Below are 22714 nucleotides of genomic sequence, written 5' to 3' on the forward strand. Positions count from 1 at the left end.
TAAGAAATTCGGAAATTGATTATCATCGGAGAGGGTCAAAATTGGGTGTCAACAATACTTACTCTTGACATTTGAAAGGTTGATCCAAAGGTCTTTCTTTGATTGAAACACGACTTTTATACAAGGTTAGAAAGAAATGACAAGAAGAAGACTCAAATACGATTTTAAATGATGGGGTTGACTTTAGCTTCGGGATAAAAGAAAATAAAAATAAAAATAAAAATAAAAGAAAACGACTTTTGCCCCAGTCTTTTGCAATGTGGAATTTTGAAATTTTTATTTGGTTGGACCGAACCCCAACACCAAGGATGCCTAACTATCTTGCCAAAACAAGAATCATGTCAAACGTAGTTTAGGATGATGATTTTTTATTTTTCTTTTTGTTTTTTTTCTTCTTCTTATTCTTCTTCTTTTTTTTTCTTTTTAAAACTCTTTTCTTTCTTTTGTTATTTTAGAAGAACCAAGGAAGTAGAAGAGACAAGGAAGTAATTAATCTCAACAAGGGTTGCTAGACATGACTTAATACTTAGACACAGAACCAAGAATTTCCATTACATCAACCTTTGAAATGTCAAGTCCAAACATGAAGGTTTCTAATACTGAGAAATCAAATCATATAGAATATCTTTTCACCACATTAGCATTGACGGCCATTTCTGTCATTTTTCCTTCTATATCTGCTAAGTAAAGAGCACCATATACTTTCTTTACAATGAACGATCCTTTCCAATTTGCAGAAAATTTGCCTTTGACTTCAGAATGATGCGGCAGAATGCGTCCCAACACTAATTGCCCCTCTTCGAAACGTCTGGGACACACCTTTGTGTTGTATGCTTGTACTATTCTTTTCTGGTACAATTATCCATGACATATGAATGTTAATCGCTTCTCATCAATCAAGCTTAGTTTCTCCAACCGTTTTCTGATCCACTTATCATCATCAATTTCAGCCTCTACAACAATTCGTAAGGATGAAATCTCAACTTTCGCAGGTATAACTACCTCAGTCCCATATACCAACGAATAGGGGGTGACATCTACTGACGTACGTACTGTAGTACGATAACCCAACAAAGCAAAAGGTAATTTTTCATGTCATTGTTGAGAACCTTGCACCATTTTACGAAGTATCTTTTATATATTTTTGTTAGCAGCTTCTACAGACCCATTCGCTTTTGAGCGATACGGAGTCAAATTTCGATGTTCAACTTTAAACTGATGGCATACCTCTTGCATTAAACGACTGTTGAGATTTGCAGCATTATCGGTAACAATTACCTTTGGAATACCAAATCGACAGATGATGTTGAAATGAATGAAATCCACTACGACCTTCTTGGTCACTGATTTGAAAGTTACTGCTTCCACCTACTTTGTAAAATAATCAATGGCCACTAGGATGAACCTATAACCATACGATGTTTCTGGTTCTATTGGTCCAATCACATCCATTCCCCATGTCATAAAAGGCCATGAGGCAGGCATCACATGCAATTCCGAATGAGGAGAATGTATCAAATCACAGTGTATTTGACATTCATGACATTTACGAACAAATTGTATGGAATCCCGCTCCATGGTGAGCCAATAATAACTTGCTCGAAGTATCTTATTTGCTAGAACATATCCATTCATGTGAGGCCCACAAACTCCAGAGTGTATTTCAATCATGATTGTTGAGGCCTCTTTAGAATTTACACATCTTAGAAGACCCAAGTCAGGAGTCTTTTTGTACAAGATTCCTTCGCTTAAGAAAAACCCGCTAGCTAGTCACCGAATAGTCCTTTTCTGATTACTAGTGGCATTAGTAGGACATTCTCTAGACTGAAGATATGTTTTAATATCATGGAACCAAGGTTTACCGTCAAATTCTTCCTACACCATGTTGCAATAAGTATGCTGATCATGAATCTGTATGTACAAAGGGTCAATATGAGCTTCGTCAGGATATTGGAGCATCGAAGATAAAGTTGCCAATGCATCAACAATCTCATTATGAACTCTAGGAATATGTCTAAACTTTATTGACACAAACCGTCGACAAAGATCTTGTAAATGATGTTGATATGGTATGAGCTTTGGGTCACGAGTCTCCTATTCTCCTTGAATTTGATGGACTAGTAAGTCTGAGTCTCCTAGCACTAGCAACTCTTGGATGCCTATGTCAGTAACTAACCTCAAACCCAAGATGCAAGCCTTATACTCTGACATATTATTGGTACAATATAATCTAAGTTGGGCAGTTATTGGGAAATATTCCCCTGATTCAGACATAAGAACTGCTTTTATCCCAACTCCTTTCTTGTTAGAGGCACCGTCAAAGAACAACTTCCATCTTTGATCCTTATCGTGAATAACTTCATCGATACATGACACCTCTTCGTCTTGAAAGTAGGTCTTAAGTGGTTCATATTCATCATCAATAGGGTTTTCTGCCAAATGATATGCTAATGCTTAAGCTTTCATTGCGGTTCGCGTCACATAGATAATGTCAAACTCTGTGAGTAGTATTTGCCATTTAGCAAGCCTGCCCGTGGGCATGGTATTTTGAAAAATGTATTTTAATGGATCCATACGAGAAATGAGATAATTAGTATAAGATGAAAGATAATGTTTCAACTTCTATTCTACCCAAGTTACGACACAACACGTTCTTTCAAGAAGGGTGTAGTTCGATTCATAAACCAAAAGAATTATCCAGTACTGACATATATAATATCAATGGTCTGCCCGGCTCGGGAGGAACCAACACAGGGGGATTCAATAAGTAATTCTTAATTCTTTCAAAAGCCTCTCGACATGCTTCGATCCATTCGACTGTGGCATTTTAAAAAAAAACTTAAAAATGGGCTCGAAAGTTATTGTGAGTTGAGAAATGAATCTACTAAAGTAGTTTAACCTTCCTAGAAGGCTCATAACCTCAGTTTTGTTCTTTGGATGTGGCAATTCTTGAATGACTTTTATTTTTGAAGGATCTAACTCGATACCTCGTCAACTGACTATAAACTCCAAAAGCTTTCCTGACGGTACTCCAAATACACATTTTGCAGGATTAAGCTTGAGATTATACTTGTGAAGCCTTTCGGAGAATCTTCTTAAGTCTTGCACATGATTTGATTGTTTTTTTGATTTAATGATCACATCATCCACATAAACTTCAATTTCTTTATGCATCATATCATGAAACATGGTTGTCATTGCCCTCATATAAGTTGCCCCCGCATTTTTTAACCCAAATGGCATGACTCGATAACAATATGTTTCCCATGGTATGATAAAAGACGTTTTTTCTACATATTCATCATCCATAATAATCTGATGGTAACCCGCATAGCAATCCACAAAAGATACAATCTCATGTTTAGCACAATTGTCCAACAAAATATGGATGTTGGGCAAAGGAAAGTCATCTTTTGGACTTACTTTGTTCAAATCATGATAATCAACATACATTCGAACTTTGTTGTCTTTCTTAGGGATGAGTACGATGTTGGCTAACCAAGAAGGGTATTGAGCGACTCGAATGACTTTGGCTTCAAGTTGTTTTATGATTTCCTCTTTAATTATTACACTCATGTCAGTTTTAAGCTTTCTCAGCTTTTGCTTTACCGGAGAAAACTTAGGATGAATCGGCAACTTGTGAACCACCATGTCAGTGCTTAATCCAGGCATGTCATCATAAGATGATGCTAAAACATCCTTTTAATCAAACAGATCCTGGATTATATCCTCCTTTTGATGTCGAGCATGTACGTTTATCTTAGTCTTTTTAATATTTTCATGATCCCCTAAATTTATCGTCTCAGTTTCACTCATGTTTGGATTTGATTTATTCTCAAAATGTTTGAAATCCCTGCTTAGTTCTACAAATACTTCATCTTCATCATATTCGATTTCTTGACCTATTATTTCAGGATTAAGTCGAAGATTAGATTGGATTTTAAGATTTGGCAAAACATTCTGCATGCATGTCATATCACTAGAATCGGCATAGAAAGAACTGTATAGAAGAAAACATATAAATATATTAGACGGAAATGAAAACACAATTACATCCTACTGAAAAGAAAAATAGAGAGTTTAAAATAAAATGACAAGACAAAATGCGAAATACAACCATTGAATAAATCGGATGACAGAAAGAAAAACAAGACAAACTACCAAGACTCGTTCTTAACGGGGAAATGAGTGGCCTCCCAATTATTCAGCTGGACATCAGGACCAATGAATTGCACATCTCTGTCACTAGTGCCTTCTCCGAGTTCAACCATATCAACCTCGACAAATAAATCTTGAAAATAGTTGATCAGTTCTTCGTTAACCTCTAGAACTGGCTCTGGGAGTGGTGACTCAGCATATTCTGTTGTGCGGGCCTTGATGAAAGATTTGTATATGGGTGGTATAGGCTTGGTAAGTGATCATACATCTCTCTTCTGCTTCTTGGCCTTTATTTTGCCCTCGACTCTAGGCTCGTATCCTAAGCCAAAAGTAGCAAGGCTCTTTCGTGGACTCACCGGATAAGCTCTTCCTTGCAAGAAGATCCCCAAGCCTTTACCCGGTTCAATTGTGGTTTTGAAATGAGATTCCCCTCGAGGATATGCTCAACAACCACTACCTCAAAAGCTTGATAAACCAGAGCCTCATTCTCATTATTTGCCTTGACAAAAGGAAGAGAAGAGTCTTTGTAGACTGACAGATCTCCCTTACCATGAACAATCACTTCTTGTCGGTCGTATTCAAACCTAATCATTTGATGCAATGTAGAGGGGACTGCCCCAGCCCTATGCACCCCTGGTCTCCTCAACAATAGATTAAATGATGCATTATATTCAACACTTGAAAATTCACAGTGAAATCAACTGGCCCTATTGTTAGTACGAGCTTTATCTCACCAATGGCATCTGTTTTTGACCCATCAAAAGCTCTAACACATACGTTGTTGGGTCATACCCTTTCAGCACTAACATTCAATTTTTGTAAAGTTGACAAAGGACAAATATTTGCCCCAGATCCTCCATCAATTAGGACTCGAGTGATATATGAAATCTCACACTTTACAGTGATATGGAGGCCTTGGTTATGTCCCGTGCCTTCCACTGGTAGTTCATCATCTGAAAAGGTGATTCGGTTTACCTCAAAAATTCTCCCAGCAATCTTCTATAACTGACTTACTGTAACTTCATTAGGAACATGTGCTTCATTCAAAATATTTATTATAGCTTTATGATGTTCATATGAATGTATCAAAAAAGACAATAAAGAGATTTGGGCTGGAGTTTTCCTTAGTTGTTCCATGATAGAATAGTCTGACAATTTCATTTTTCTTAAGAACTCCTCTGCCTCTTCTTCAGTGACTGGACTTTTAACTTGCATTTGGTCATTTTTAGTTTTCCTTAATTCAGTCGGGGGATAGCATCTTCCCGAACGGGTCATTCCGCCTACTTCATCTACTTCTTCATTAACTTCTTTCCCCTTCTATATCACGACGGTGGGCTCATAATTCCAAGGTACAACCTTGGGGTTAGTTATTAAAAGTTGGGACACTGGCCTAATGATCACAGGTGGAATATAGGGTCCTTGCACGATCAAGATATGCTTGTTTGGCCCAATTGGAACAACCAAACTTGCCTCTCTCTGACGTGCCCAATCATCTTCAATTGCTCCTTTCACAGTTAGGATGGGTGTGTTTGATGGGCTCAACTTTTCCGACGTCCTTTCCTCCCCTGAAGGCACCATTTTTGTCAAGTCAACAACATTCACCGAATTTTTAATGTCAAGTCCAACCTTAAGGATCAGCTTGTATGTGACTGCAACTTCTTCGCAACCATTCATCATTTCTAACATGTTTGTTTCAGTATGCCAGGACAGCGGATTTTGATTGATATTTAGTCCAGTTGGGCTTTCAACTATAATTCGATGAGTATCGATCAAATCTTGAATTGACCTTTTCAAGTACTAACACCTCTCTATGTTGTGACCTAAGGCATCAGAACAATAGGCGTAGTATTAAGAATAATCTAGATTTCTCGAGGGAGGATTCAACATCTTTTTTTCAGTAGGACTCAAAACATTCAACGTCCTTAATTTTTTAAACAAGCTAGCATATGATTCTCCAATAGGGGTGAACTCATCCTTAGCTCAATTTCCCTTCCTGTATTGTGGTCTAGGACGTGAAGGAATTATGGAGGTATTTTGGTGAATTTGTGGGGGTGGTGGATGATTTTGAGGAATTGGTGCACGCCATTGTGGATAAAAAGGAGGGACAATTGGTTGTGTGCTAAAAAAGAGATATGGAGAGTATGGGGCGGGATTTTATGGAGTTTGGGAATGAAAATAGTGTTGCGGGGGGATTATCCTAGACATAGGTCCGCGATGCTGATACAACAGTGGCTACATCCTCCCTTCTCTTCTTCCCTCAAATATTTCCAGAACCATTTTGAAGCACTTGTGTTGTGGCCTTTGAGGCAGCTTGGGTTACAATCTTTCCATACTTGATGCCATTTTCCACCATTTCCCCAACCTTAATACCTTCAGCGAATGTCTTCTCGATGGCAGAAAGCAAATAGTGAAAGTGATCAAGTTCTTGTGCTTGGAGAAAAACGTCAATCATCTCTGACTCCTTCTTTGAGGGTTTAACCCTAGCAGCTTGCTCCCTCCATATGACAACATATTCATAAAAAATTTCCGTGGTCTTTTTCCTCGTGTTGGCTAATGAGGAGTGGTCTGGTACAATGTCAATATTATATTGGAATTGTTGCACAAAACATCGAGCCAAATCATCCCATGTATGCCAGTTGGCAATATCCTGATCTATGAACCATTCAGATGCAATTCCCACTAGGCTTTCCCTAAAATAGGCCATGAGCAACTCTTATTTGCCTTCTACATCCCTCAATTGATTGTAATATCTCTTCAAATGAGCCATGTGGTCTCCGTGACCATTGTATTTCTCAAACTTTGGGGTTTTAAAACGAGCAGGCAAATGGACGTGGGAAACATGCACAAATCACTGAATGAGATACCTTTGTGGCCACCTAGTCCCTGCATATCTCTTATACTCTGTTCCAAACTCTTCATTTTCTTAACCATTTCGTCATGTTCTTCGTTCTTAACCGTTTTCTCAATTTTTGAAAGGGGAACCATATTGATGAGTCTGGGGATAAGAGTTTGGAATTTTAAGGGCCTCTTCAGGGGTGTAGACATAGTCGTGAAAAACTTGGGATGGAGGATCATTGTTGGGTTTGGACCCCATTGTTGGTTGTGAAATGCTATTAGTTGGTGCAGTTGGCATGAAGAGTGGATTACTCATCATGAGTATACTCAAAGGGCGCACCGTAGACGTTCCAGCGACGTTGGATGTGTTAGGATAGGGGCCGAACCTAGGTGGATAGATTGGACTTGTATTTATATAGTCACGAATTGGATACGGTGGAGATTGTCCACTCATCCAAGCTTCACACATCTCTGTCATTTGCTGCCTTAATACCCTTACCTTTTCTGTTGAGACTGCTTCTTGAGAAGTCATCTGGTTTCGGACCTCATCATTGTCCCACTCATATCCGTCTTTGTGGGCCATTTTCTTTTTCCCTTTGACCTTGTATTGTATGGATGGGATGCCAGCTTAGCCACAAACCAACCACCTTTAAGCTAATATGTTTCTCTTTCTTTCTCTCTCTCTCTGAATGGAGTAGAAAACAAATTAGTGTTAAGGAATCGTGCATATTGCATCCATATATATACTTCTAATATGGAAGACCTTATGTTTCATCCCAGCTTATCTAGGCCTTTTCTCCTCTTTAGTTATTCTTGTTAAAAAGGTTTGATCGAACCTATTGGGTTGCCTACGTATCATGTTGTGCATGAATCAGATCTTTACGTAGTTCGAGAATATACATTAAAACTTTTTTTTAAGATATATACATATAGATATATATTTATGCATTTATACTAACAGAAAAATTGAAACTAGACATAAGGATAACTTAACATATCATTTCAATGTTTGGAATATAAGTAAGAAGATGATGAGATAATCACCAAACAAAAGTCAATAACTTAAACAAACACGACCTACACAAAGTGTAGAAATGTAGAATGAAATAAAGTAGGACTTAAACTAAAGAAAACGACACTAATGAAACAATGCTTGTATCAACCCTCAATCCCAAAAATATAAATGTCATGTTTGCATCCCCATCTGCTCGCTCATGGAGATGGTGGTCTTAAACGACCTCCTACACTCTGATATATATCATGCATTGACATCATAAGGTACTCAGTGAATTAAGGTACTTCAGCCAGAAATTGTTCATGGTTCATCTCATGATAATCTAAACCCATTTGGGCAGTGCGATCAGCCAAACAACGGACTTTTGATCAAAGTGAATTGCAAGTCTGATTCCATCCTCGTATCTGTTGATCACAGGAGGCCACCACTTCTCTAGCACGTCTTTCTTGAGTCGAGACTGACTCTATTTCCTCTCGAAGTCTTCCCCTTTCATGGATCCACTGAGCTCTCTCTTGATCAAAATCTGTCTGACTTTTCTGATCACATGTCCTTAATTGTTGTTGTCGAGATACCGCAAGTTTCACAACTTGTGCTCCCCTAATGATTGCCAGATTAACTTGTCCTTGGAGCAAGTTTTCTCTCTGAGTTGCCTTGGCCCTTTACTCTTCGAACTCTGCTTGTTGTTGGGTTAGAGCGGCTCTAGCGAGCCCTAATTTTGCTCTTAACTCCTGATTTTCAGCAAGGTAATCACTCATAGACAACTCGATTTTTATTTTCATCCCATCCTCATGGTCTATTGGTTCTTTTATAGATCTCTCTGACCTAACTTTTAACAGAGGTTGTTGCTCAAGCCAATTGGAGTATTTTGGGTGAGTTTATCCTGTGTGTCGTTCTTTAACCATCGTTCCAATTCCCATAACTAAACCACCATCCCAATATTTTTAGGCCAATCCTTCAGGAAGGGGGACCTCTGGTCCAACTTCGGACACAAAATCTTTCATATCCTCTGTAATAGGTAGAACTTGACGCCTGCCTAACTGACGTAAAACCCGCAGCGATACGTATGGTTGCACACCTCTAATACCCATGAACAATAAAAAAAAGGCGAACAGACGACATGTGTATGACTTCTACCCAAGGGAACGAAGGATAATTCCAAGTGATCTTATCTTCCGTTAGGGAGCGAAAATGTTCAACCCAATCATTAATCGCTTCAATCCTGAATGAACCTTGCCACTGTAGGAGGTCAGTAAAGATGTTCTACTATCCATTGTTGAAGCAATATGTTGCATCCCTCGAAGAAACATTTCCCTTTCTGGCACACAATCAGAGCACGGTAGATATCAGCCAAAATCATAGGGACGATGGTATAATTCTCTTTCTCAATTAATAAATTCACTACCCCGGTCAAAAGGATGTTAACCATTGGAAAAACCATTGTTCCCAAAAAAGCTACTATAAAAGCAAAACGTCTATGCTCTTTCCATGTTTCAAAACTTCCCTTATTGTTGAGTTTCCTTCCAAATTTCTTGAATTCATCTTATTTTCCATACCTATCATACAAAAATTGTAATGAGATCCAACTTTTGTCTAATGATTCCTCCTTGGTTTTGCAAATGTTCAAGTGTTGAAAATATTTATTGATGGATATGCATGCCCCTTGGGGCTATAAGCCTCTAGTGGTGTAACCTCACTCCAAACCCGGTAAAGCCAGCTATTTCCTCCAAGGTTGAGGTCATTTCGAAATTTGAGAAATGAAAAACATTATTGGTGGGATCCTAAAAGGACAACAGTGCTTCAATCACATCTCTCATAGGTTACACTTGCATGATTCTAGTCAAGAAACCCAAATATTTGAATATTATGCCTTGTTCTATCAACCCCATGTCATTCCACCATGCCCACAACTGCAAGGGAGTACAATCTACAACCTGAAGTGGTACGTTCGAATCTCTTTTCCTTTTCTGACACTTTCCACGACCGGGATGAACCATGTTGTGCCTATGAAAAAAGATGAAGGGTCAAGAAACGCTCATATTTACGATGCTTAATTTATGGACCTCTTATATTTGGGAAAAGGAAAAAAATGTGTTAAACTTATATAAAATGACGCAAAGTATTTTTTAAATAAAGACTTTAAGAAAAGGGAAAATAAGCACTTGTATTTATAAAGTGAATACATTTTGAAAGTTTGTCACTTGAACAATCAGACTTAGAGCACATGTGGCATATAAATATCTAATTTATTTGAAAATTTCTTTTGATAAAGAACTTATATTTCCTTAAGCAAGTGTTTATTCTATGAGTCTGATTGCAAAACATTTTCTAGTAAATGCACCTTTAAAATCAATGTTTAAATAATAATTTCAACAAAATCTATTATTATGAGTGACTATCATGAATTTTAATAACTATTACTTGAAAATAGATCAAAGAAACGTTGAAGATGACATACTCTTAACAGGACTAATTAAAACTCTGCGCCAATATAGCGGGTGATATATATGGCTTATCAAAGAATTTTTGTGTAAAATAAGAAAAAATGAAATGCTTGAGATTGACTTTGCCAAAAACTATTGGACATTCTAACCCATTATTAGGGATATACTAGTAGACACGCCTATATATTATAGGGTACTTTTATTTTGAGAAATAAATAGCTACATATATATATATATATATATATATATATATATATTGACCCTTTTTTCTCAAGAAAATACTATTAATAATAATCATAATATATATGGATATTAAAGAATTTATTTTAGAGGGAACTAAAGCCGGTCAACAATCAAGGTTTTTGATGCTTATCGTGGCCAACGACACTGACCTCTGGTATGAGTGTCTACGATCGTCGATAATATAGTAACCCAACTGAGGGTTGGAGTCGTGTCCCAATGGAGCGGTTTTGAGAATTAATAGACAATTAGAATTTCATTCGAATTAGTCATAGCTAAATACATTTGCGATAAAATACATAGTAAATTAAAGGGGGTGACACGAAAGTGTCAAATATCAAATGGGGGTTTTGTAACAAGTGTTAAAACGACAAAATAAACAAGAAAATCAAATATGAGGAAAGGTTCTTGGGATGTGACCACAATACAAGTTGAGATAAACCGTTAGGTACATGTTTTCAATAAGAAATTTGCAAGATAATAGTGACTAGGCAAAGCTTTAAATGGAAATAAGTTCCCTCTCGGGCAACTTACCCCGTTTCAAATGTGTTTCTCTTGGATACCCATTTGTCGCATGAAGACCAGCATGCGCCTTACCCCACTCACTCTCTCGAGCTGAGTGTTAGGATATGGGACTAGGGCTCACCCTCTTGGGTTGAACCTCATGTCGACCCACTCCTTAGGCCATCAGTCTAGTGGTTTTGGTTTCGAGACCTCCCTCTCGGGCAAGCCAAAAACACATGTGTGACTTTGTATTTGTAACTACAAACCCTTTAGATTAAACTACAATCACTAGGTGAAATCACCATTAACATACATCTAACCTATCAACAAGCAAGACCCAACAAGAATATCAACCCATATTTGCTAAATCACACCCAAGAATGGGGGGTTTTAGCCACACATCAAGAAATAAGAAATTATACCTAACATGATAAAGAAATCAACTTGGTATAAGAAATTAAACCTTGAATTAAGCAAAGGGAAGTGAATAGAGAAGACCCACTTCCAACTTGGGGAAGAAGAACTCTTTTCTTCAAGTCTCCACAAAACCTTTTGGTCAGCTCATCGCCTTCAGTGTCTTGCCTTTAGCATCCTTGCATTCTGGATCATTGGCCGGTACAGTACTGCTTCGGGGAACTGATCGGCGAACCGCCGACTGCTCCTTTCCTCGCCTTTTGATCCACTTCCTTCAAGGCTTCGCGTACTAGAATGAAGGGCTGCTTATGTCGTTTCAGCGACTCACCAAGTTAAACTCGGCGATCCGCATGATTCCATTTCTTGTTCTTTTCAGCCCTATTTGCTACATTTTGCGCCTAAGTGTTCATGCTTCCACTAAAACTTCAAATACTTGAAACTTCAGCATTTTAATCAAGTATTGAGGTAAAACAAACATTCAAGGACACTATTTTCATTAAACAAAGCCCTAAATGAGTCCAATTTGTGGACTCATCAACACCCCCAACTTAAGCTTTTGCTTGTCCTCAAGCAAACTCAAGTTCAACCGTTCAAAAAGGGTGTCTCAAACAATGTTACACAAGACTAAATCATGAATGCACACAACAAGACTCAATTTACCTATGCAAGGATCAATTGTGTACTCAAAGATTCAAATTGTGACACACCATCACCAAAGATTCTCATGCTCGCAATAGTTGCTACTTGTGCAAGTCAAGCTCAACAAATGTATCTAAATGCCCTCGCACAAAGAATGATTCCATAGTCACAGACATACATGAGTCATTTTAAAATCAAGAATCAGATACAACGCTCACACTCAAAAAGAGGAACACAATGCATGTTTTCACCTATAGGTTTGCCCTTATTTTCCAATTGACTTTCGATCCAGCTTATTCAAGATCAAAAAGGTCTTTCTAAGGCTTGTAATGGGGCTGAGTGCAAAGGTATGATCATTTAGGCTTAGTGACTTTTTCTTCGTGAGATGTGATGTTTTCAAGACATCCTTTTCCCTTCGTTCCTCAATTCTTCTTCTAGTGCTCATAAGTCATCCTATTATTCGTTTTCCATGTTTTGCTTGGAAACCCAGTTTCTTTTGCACTTTTATTCTACATCTTTCTTTTATTCTACATCTTTCTTTTGCACTTTTATATGGAGGGTTTCCATTTTGTTTTGCAATACAATAGGTTCAGGAGGCTTTCTTGCACTTCTCGACTTTTCCTTTTCCTTTTCACCACACCCCCAACTTAGACTTTTGGCCTAAGTTGGCTATTCACTAAACACATCTCAAGAGGATTATAGGTAGTGGATGAAAAAATCTAAGATTTATCAAGGTTCTTCCAAAGAAAGGTAAGGCTCAAAGGAGTTCAAAATAGTTTCACACGCTCACAGGTAGGTCACAAAAATAGGTATATGTCAAATTGGCTCACACTCTTTAAAATTGCCTAAGATCATCTCAAGAGTACACATTTCTAAATCAATCAGACTAACGGGGCAAATTCTAGGTTTATTCATGCATGGTTCAAAGTAAGTTAATCACACAAGGCATCGATATTTCAATCAAACAAGACTAGACACACTCGCTAGTGTGCAGCGGTCATCACAAGAGAATCAATTTGATAAATGGCTAATAACAACGAGATGCAAAGAGTTCACATATTGTCTATGCAACTTCATTTGGCCTCATCATAGCCATACATTCATATTTATTCAATTGGGAGCACTATTCAAGTCATTAGTATTGATCGAAATCGAGACTCAAATTATTTTTGCAAAAAAACGGTCACTTTCAACACAAGATATGACGAAATCTTTTCGAAAGGGATCAAAATTATTTTGCAAGTGAAACAACAGGAACCATGAGCTCAAACATCCACAGAAAAGCAGTGATTTAAAATAATAATTAAAAACAGACAACCCAAATATCCAAATAACACACAAAAGGTGTGGGCCTCACCCAACCACAAATAAAAAGTGTTTGTCCTCAAATGCAAGTAATAAAATAACCAAAAAAGGCAGATAAAGAAAAATAGAGAGGGGGTAAAGAGGGAATCATGCTTAAGCAGTCGCTTCATCTGTCTGGGCTTCAGTGCCCGGTGTGTTATCATTCTGACCCTTTTCCTCTTTCTCATTTTGCTCTGCTTCAGCCTATATAGCAATATTAGCCTCCACCATATTATCTATTTCATAAGCTGCTTTAAAGGCATGTATTGCGTTGATGAACCCTTGGGTCCACGAAGGGACATTAGGGTCAATTGGCACCCTCCTCCTCGAACTAGCTATCTTGTTCTCGCTCTTTGCATTTCTTCTAAACTTTTAAACTCTTATGTGTCTCGGTGGCATGTTTCTTCCTACAACTTTTGATCTAGCCATGTCTACAAAGTCTTGAGATAACGTTATAATATATTTGACAACCAAAAACAAAGACATACTGTTGCAGGAAAATTTGTCAGTCCAGTTGATGGGTCGCTGAGTACATTCGGCGAACAATGGGTTACCCACCAAAGGTCACTGTGCAGAAGTGAATAAGGGTGCAGACAAAAGGTGACCAATGAAGAATTTCGGCGAGTCGCCGAGTGCTTTTGGCGACTTCGTGCTTCTTGCTGAAAGTTACGCCACAAAAAAAATGAAGCATGATAATAAGAGCAAGAAAAAATAGTTTGACGAAGCGCGAAGTGGCTCGGCGAATTCATCATAGCTCACCAATTTACCCAACGTGCCTACTTTTGACCCAACTTCTCGAAATCACCCCTGCATCCCCCGAAAATAAAGTTTAAGCTTACATAGCACAAATTAGACCAGGACCTATAACATACGAACACCACCCATCACTCATTAACTCAACTAGATGCATTAGAGAACAAGATTTTGGCAGCTTAAGCAAGATTATCGAATAACAATTAACAATTAACCCATTTTTATCCAATAAGGGAGGTTCATCAGAGTTCAACAATACCAAAGAGTTTGCAAATGAGTACAACGTTGACCAAAAATTACAGGGATCAGGAAGCTAACCTTTTGTACTAATTAAGAAGTTACTGAAGTGCTAGGCGGCAATGCAATTCAAATCCGCGCACAAATTTATGACTCAAAATCCTTTAAGAGTGCAAGGAAATTAAGACTAAAGTGCAGGTGTGAGTTTGGTAGGATGAAGAAATGAGAGAAAATGAATTAACCAGAATATTTAAACCTATGGCCAGCAGAAACCATCCAGTTTTTGCCTATTTGGCAGTGTACATTGGGTACACTCATTCACTCGGTGAAGCGCTAAGTGTCTAGTCTCTTCACCAAATGTAACAGGACTCACAGCTTATGTGAGGATCTCAACGGCGGTCTATATTGTAATCACTGACATGGTTGGCGATTCGCCATTAATTTTCTATTGAACGCCAAGTTTTACAGAATCCAAGCTGACATTGCCTTGAGTCACCCGACGGAAAGATACGTGTTCGTTGATATCATCGCCTATCCACCAATTGGACTAGTTGTTTGCCTCCATACATTATTTCACTCTTCTCCCTTGCTTTAACCTGTACAAACTACACACTATTATTTTCTCAAAGCAATAAAGGGTTTTGGGTTGTCTCCGAAACAGCGCCTTAGTTAACGTTGTGGCACGACGTTAGTCCACCTTCAATTCTTACCCTTGGGGTTAGCCATAGTGTCACTAGGCATGACTCATTGTTGTCTCAGATTTAGGTGAGACAAGATGTGACCCATTTGGGTCTCCAACTGGTTGATTGAACCAGAATGAGATGTAATGGTCTGGCAGAGCGTAGAAACATCCTCTTTCATGCCTTTCAGCAGTTTGAGAATGCGCAAAAGCATATCCTCAGACCTACTACCCTCCGAGTCCTTTGGCTTTTGGCGTTCGTGGGGAGGCACATATTTGTGTTTCTTCCCATCTTTCCAATTAGGATTTCGATCCTTCCATCATTGATCTCTAGCCCAACCTTGATTTTCACCCTGCCTTGGGTAATGTGATCGATAACCACCACATTGGTTGGCTAGGAAGTTTACCTCTTCATTATACAAGGCATCGAAAATTGCCTCCTCAGGATTTGCACACCTGACCCCTACAACATTGACACCACGGGTACTAGCCCCCATGATATTTTTGGATAGAATTTCAAGTTGTTCCATGATTTTGGCCATATTTTGATCTCTCTCATTGTATTTTTCAACCTACTCCTTAGATAACTGAAATGTGACCGGTGAGACTTGATCTTCGTGGGTGTAGCACGCCCTGTTGATGGTTGTCATACCATCAAGGAGTTGAGCTGCCACTGCGTATGGTTGCTGCATTAAGCATCCGGGTGAGAGTTGGTCAGCTACACCCTTGTTTAGCGAGTCTAAACTCCGGTAGAAGTATTGAAGGAGCACATTGTTAGAAAGACCATATGTTGGGCATTGTTGCACCAGTTTTTTAAATCTGAGCCAGGTTTCGTGCAGAGGTTCACCATTCAGACGCTTAAAGCTTTGGATGCTATCCCGGCTAGTCATCATCTTCGAAGGAGGGAAAAATCTCACATTGAATGCATTCACCAACTCCTCTCACGAAGTGATTGAGTTACGTGGCAACTCGGCTAACCACTTGCACGCCTCACCCATTAATTTGAAAGGAAATAACCTCAATCGAACTGATTCTTGAGAAATGTTTTTGAATGAGAATGGTCCACACACATCTACGAAGTTTCGAAGATGCTCATGTGGATCCTCATGAGCTAATTCGTTGAAAAACCCCTTCAGCTGCAGAAGTTGCAACATGGTGCTTGTTATGTGGAATACTGTGTTTCCCTCTGTTGGGGGCATTTTGATGCTTATCATGACCAACGACATTGACCTACGATATGAGTGTCTACGATAGTCGATAATATAGTAACCCAATCGAGGGATGGGCTCGTGTCCCAAGGGAGCGGTTTTGAGAATTAATAGTCAATTAGAATTTCATTCGAATTAGTCGTAGCTAAATACATTTGCGATAAAATACATAGTAAATTAAAGGGTGACATGAAAGTGTCAAATATCAGATGGGGGTTTTGTAACAAGTGTTAAAACGGCAAAATAAACAAGAAAATCAAGTATGGGGAAAGGTTCTTGGGATGTGATCGCAATACAAGTTGAGATAAATCGCTGGGTACATGCTTTCAATAGGAAATTTGAAAGATAATAGTGACTAGGCTAAGCTTTAAATGGAAATAAGTTCCCTCTCGGGCAACTTACCCCGTTTCAAATGTGTTCCTCTCGAACACCCATTTGCCGCATGAACACCAGCCTGCACCTTACCCCACTCACTCTCTCGAGCTGAGTGTTAGAATATGGGACTAGGGCTCACCCTCTCGGGCTGAACCTCATATCGACCCACTTTTTAGGCCATCAGTCTAGTGGCTTCGATTTCGCGACATCCCTCTCGGGGAAGCCAAAAACACATGGATGGCATTGTATTTGCAACTACAAACCCTTTAGATTAAACTACAACCACTAGGTGAAATCACCATTAACATACATCTAACCTATCAGCAAACAAGACACAACAACAATATCAACTCATATTTGCTAAATCACACCCCAAGAATGGGGGGTTTTAGCCACATATCAAGAAATAAGATATTATACCTAACATGATAAAGAAACCAACTGGATATAAGAAATTAAACCTTGAATTAAGCAAAGGGAAGTGAATAGAGAAGACCCACTTCCAACTTGGAGAAGAACTCGTTTCTTCAGGTCTCCACAAAACCCTTTGGTCAGCTCATCGCCTTCAGTGTCTTCCCTTTAGCATCCTTGCATTCTGGATCATTGGGCGGTACAGTACTGCTTCGAGGAATTGATCGGCGACCCGCCGACTGCTCCTATCCTCGCCTTTTGATTCACTTCTTTCAAGGCTTCGCGTATTGAAACGAAGGGCGGCTTATGTCGTTTCGGCGACTCGCCAAGTTATACTTGGTGATTCGCATGATTCCATTTCTTGTTCTTTTCAGCCCTATTTGCTCCGTTTTGCACCTAAATGTCCATGCTTTCACTAAAACTTCAAATACTTAAAATTTCAGCATTTTAATCAGGTATTGAGGTAAAACAAGCATTCAAGGACACTATTTCCATTAAAACAAAGCTCTAAATGAGTCCAATTTATGGACTCATCAGTCTTCCACATGATTGTTTACAAATATCACATAAAAAGCACATGTTGATCAAGAAGAGGGTATCTTGAATAAAATCAAGTAAGGTCAATAGACAAAGCTCAAATTCTGGTTAATCCCCAACGAAATTGCCATAGATGTCACATCCGTTTTACGCACAGCGAAAGAGTTTTTTCAATTTAAGTGACGATATTGATTTAGGGATTATTTTTAATTTTCAGGGTCGTTATTTGGATTTGAGTTATGATGTTCCAAGTGACAGTTTTTTTTAATCCCTAATCAAAAGGAAATGACTCTTCAAAATGGTTTGCGAACTATAAATTTGGGTAAGGAATTATGTTGATCGAAGAGAAGGTTAATATTAGGTATCCCTCGAGACCCGTGATTTAAGCACGATAGCTTTTATTGACTTATGACTTAAAATATTTTTGGTTATATTATTTTCAGGCCATGACTTATTCGCATTTTATTATTCAACTTTTATTTGGTCTAAACCTAGATGTGTAACCGCATTCTTGGTCTTGACATTTAGAGGTATAACTGAAAATTTCTATTTATACATCTTGATTTAAATTAATGAAAAGTTTAATAATTAATTTAATCTAGCCAAGGAGCGTTACCGCATCCTTGAATTTCTTAAGTATCTAAAAAAAATGTGTGAAACTATATTCTTAATTGAGATAAAATTTAATTATTATTGTTACATGAACAAACAAAAATTAAAAAAGAATTATATGTTTTCTTTTTTGTTCTTCTTTGGTTTTGTGTCTTCGTCCGTTTTCTAACTTTTTCTTTAAAAAAATTATTTTTGTTTTTTGGTTATTATTTTATATTTTTTTCCTTTATTTTTTTTCATTTTGTTTCTATTTTCATAGTTTTCATTACGTTTTTTAAAATTATTTTTATGATCCTTTCTTCTTCTTTTTTTGTTGTGTCGTATATGTATGCAGGTAGTCTATATTGTTTTTGTTTTATTTTTATTTCTTGTTATTTGAAAAAGGAAAAAAAAAAAACAATAGTGAGCATTGTATATCAATCCAACAATTATTTTTCTCAAAATAATATTCAATAGCCTATTTTAGATGATAATTAACAGTAGCATTAAACAAATTACAAATCAATTCTATCTCACAAATTCCTCATTCAATATTATCATAAACTATTTTACTAATTTAACGTATTTAGGCTAATAACGAAAGAGATAATATTTTAAATAGTTAAATGCATATTTACAATAAAGTATCAATACTTAAAATAATAAGGAGTGAAAAGTAAGGTGTACTACCGAAATCAACTTTATAGATTACCTAATACATGGAATCATTTAAATAACTTTATTCATGCTTTAATTCACAAATAAATATATTTAAAATCAGTATAAAGACACAGAATATGAATTTGTATGGTAAAAATAAGACCATGAACGATATCATCGGATACTAGACATAAAGATCAAAATATGTACTATACATAATTTATTCTAAATTTAACAATATACACATATTTACCGTATTTCAATATTATAATGAAAAGGTTGAACAAACGTAGAATTTGAATAACTTTATAACATTGGAATCAAATCTTGAATGATCATGACATTAAATTACACTAAGAAGAAATAAATGTTACCTCTTGTGAAGATTAAACCACGAAAAACAATGACTAACAATCTACTGATTTCCAAAAAAAAATGTAATTAATAGCAGCCTTTTGAATCCGCAAACTTAAAGCCGTAAACGAAGAAAACTACAACTCAGTCCCTTTTTTTCAAATCTCCGTATGTTTTTATTTTTTTTATCCCTAATCTCCCGTTCTTTTGGTGCGTTATGTTGTGTATATATATATATATATATATATATGATAGGTTTCTTTTTTTTCTTTTTTGCAGATTTTTTGGTACGTGTGTGAGTGGGTCTCTTTGTTTATTGACTTTTTCTTCCTCTAGTCATGTGAAATGGAGAGTGTGAAAGAGTTGTGAGGAAGTGGGAGTGTGGGGGTGTATGGTATTGTTGATTATTTCTTTTTCGAAAAGAATCAAACTATTTTTTGTTTCTCTTTTCCCTTTTTTGTTTTCCTGCGCGTTTGGGTGTATATAGTATAATAGGGATGTGTATATATGTAAAATTTTGTGTTGTTGTTGTTGTGAGTTGGGTAAGTGGGGTAGTAGGTAGAGTGGGTAGGTATATATAAATATAAAATATAATAATTAACTATATTAACTAATTATTTTAAATTAATATATATAAAAAAGTTAAATAGCTAATTAAAAAAATATAATTAAAAAACACTAGTTCATTTATTAAATATACATTAAAAGAAAACATATATTTTTTGAACATTTTCTTTTCTTTTTAAACACCCGAAAATAAAACTTTATCTAAAATCGTGATTCTATTTTTGTTATTTTCAAATCTTTTAAAATAAAGTTAATAAAATAGGGTAAAACTTAGAATATTTAATTTATATTTTAATAAAAATATTTAAGCTCTAAAAAGGGTGTAAAACTTAAGTTCGGTCAAAAATTACGTGTCTACAGTCCTGTTATGACTGGTAATGAGCATGAGATGTTGAATAAGTTCTTGAAGTTGAAACATCCTGTGTTCTATGGTTCCGAGAGTGAGGATGCATATGAGTTCAACCTAAATTGCTATGAGAGACTTCATAAGTTAGGAATTATCCATCAGCAAAGAGTTGAGTTTGTGACTTTTCAACTTCAAGGAAAGGCTAAGCAATAGTGGAGAGCTTATGTTGAATGCAGATCTTCAGTTTTACCTCCACTCACTTGGACCGGTTTCATGCTCTGTTCTTGGAGAAGTATGTGCCCCGAACTTTGAGAGATCGTAAGAAAGATGAGTTCATGGCTTTGGAGCAAGGTGGTATGTCTGTAGCTGCTTATGAGGCAAAGTTCCATGACTTGTCTAGTTATGATACACAATTGGTGACTACTGAGAAAGAGAGGATTCGTTTATTTATTAAGGGACTAAATTCTGAGTTACAAGTACTATTTGTTCATATGACCTCTATAGGAAAAAGTTTCAATGAGGTAACAGACTTTGAGAAGAAAGTGGAGGGGGTGAGGCGAGACTGTCAGGCTAAGGCATTGGTTAAGAAAGCCAAGAATACAGGCAAATTTCAGGATTCTTACTCCAGAGGTTCGGGAATTCAGTCCGCCATGACCGTTTCTACAGGTAATTACTCTGAAACTCCACCTCAGAATTTGATTCAGGATAGCCAAGGAACCGCACCTTCAGCGGGCAGCATGCCATCTTTTGATCGTACTTGTTATAACTGTAGAGAACCTGGGCATATGAGGAGAGATTTTCCCCACCCGCACATGTTGGATTCTGCGCAGCAGCAGTCTAGAGTAATGGTACCCGCAGGAAATGGTAATAATGGTCGAGGGCACCCACAAGGTGGGCGAGGAGGAAATCAGCGAGGCCACGAAGGTAGGGAAAATGGTAACACATGCAGAGGTGCAGTGCAGCCATGTAGGGAAGTCGCCCGTCAAGATGACAGGGCTCAGTGTTATGCCTTTCCGGGCAAAACTGAGGCGGAGACGTTTGATGTAGTGATCACATGTACTAATCTTGTATGTGACCGGATGACTAATGTGTTATTTGATTCGGGTTCTACTTATTCTTATGTATCCCTGCGATTTGCCTCAAAATTTACTATGATTTGTGATATACTTGATGCCTCCATCCATGTTTCTACCCCGGTTGGGAAGTCTGTCATAGTCACTCATGTCTATTGTGCATGTCCTATTTTGTTTATGGGTTTCCAGACTTGGGTTGATTTAGTGATTTTGGATATGACTGACTTTGATATAATCTTAGGCATGACTTGGTTGTCCCCCTATTATGTTGTGCTTAATTGTAATACTAAGTCTATAACTCTAGAAATTTTGGGAAGGGAAAAGTTAGAGTGGGAATAGGTGTACAAGCCTAAGCAAGTTAAGATCATATCCTCCATTCAGGCTAGGAAACTGGTAGGGTAGGGTTGTTTGGCTTATTTGGCTCATATTCGGGATGTTGAGGTTGAGTCTCCATCTATTGAGTCTATTTATGTGGTGTCAGAATTTAGAAAAGTGTTTTCTAATGATTTGTATAGTATGCCTCCGAATAGAGATATAGATTTCTACATTGATTTAGAACCTGATACTCGTCCCATTTCCATCCTTCCCTATCGCATATCCCCGACAGAATTAACAGAGCTTAAGGCTCAAATCTAAGAGCTTCTTGATAAAGGATTTATTTGTCCTAGTGCTTCCCTGTGGGGTGCTCCAGTTTTATTTGTTAAGAAAAATGATGGTAGCATGGGGATGTGTATAGATTACCGGTAACTAAATAGGGTCACCCTTCGAAAGAAGTACCCATTGCCTTGAATAAATGATCTTTTTGACCAATTACAAGGTGCATCAGTGTTCTTGAAGATTGATCTAAGGTCTGTTACCATCAGTTAAAGATTAGTCCTGGGGATGTGCCCAAGATAGCGTTTAGAACCCGTTGTGGGCACTACGAGTTCCTAGTTATGTCTTTTGGTTTGACTAATGCGCCTGCAGCTTTCATGAGTTTGATGAATGGGGTGTTCAAACCCTTTCTCGATTCGTTCGTTATAGTCTTTATTGATGACATTTTGGTCTATTCGAAAAGTGAGGAAGAGCATGCCGACCATCTCGTATTGTTCTGGGTGTTCTTGGGAAACAAATGTTGTAAGCTAAATTTTCTAAGTGTGAATTTTGGTTGACTTCGGTTGCATTTTTGGGGCATGTAGTTTCAAAAGAAAGGGTAATGGTAGATCCCCAAAAGATTGAGGCGGTTAAGAATTGGGTTCGACCTAGCTCTGTGACGGAAGTTAGGAGTTTTATCGGACTCGCTAGCTATTATCGTCGATTTCTGAAGAACTTTGCTTCTATTGCCACTCACTTG

The 22714-nt window shown here is 37.6% G+C and overlaps 1 protein-coding gene and 1 pseudogene across 3 annotated transcripts in view; one reads left to right on the plus strand and one right to left on the minus strand.

The window, feature by feature from the left end:
* The window catches only part of LOC125834553 (auxin response factor 8-like), a 771942-nt gene that overhangs the window by 501989 nt on the left and 247239 nt on the right, over positions 1-22714 (plus strand). The window lies entirely within an intron of this gene.
* LOC125834550 (uncharacterized) lies at positions 613-5832 on the minus strand (annotated as a pseudogene).

The sequence above is a fragment of the Solanum verrucosum genome, unplaced genomic scaffold (genome assembly GCF_900185275.1).
Source record: "Solanum verrucosum unplaced genomic scaffold, falcon-dt-bn FXZP01000287.1, whole genome shotgun sequence".
Classification (NCBI taxonomy): domain Eukaryota; kingdom Viridiplantae; phylum Streptophyta; class Magnoliopsida; order Solanales; family Solanaceae; genus Solanum; species Solanum verrucosum.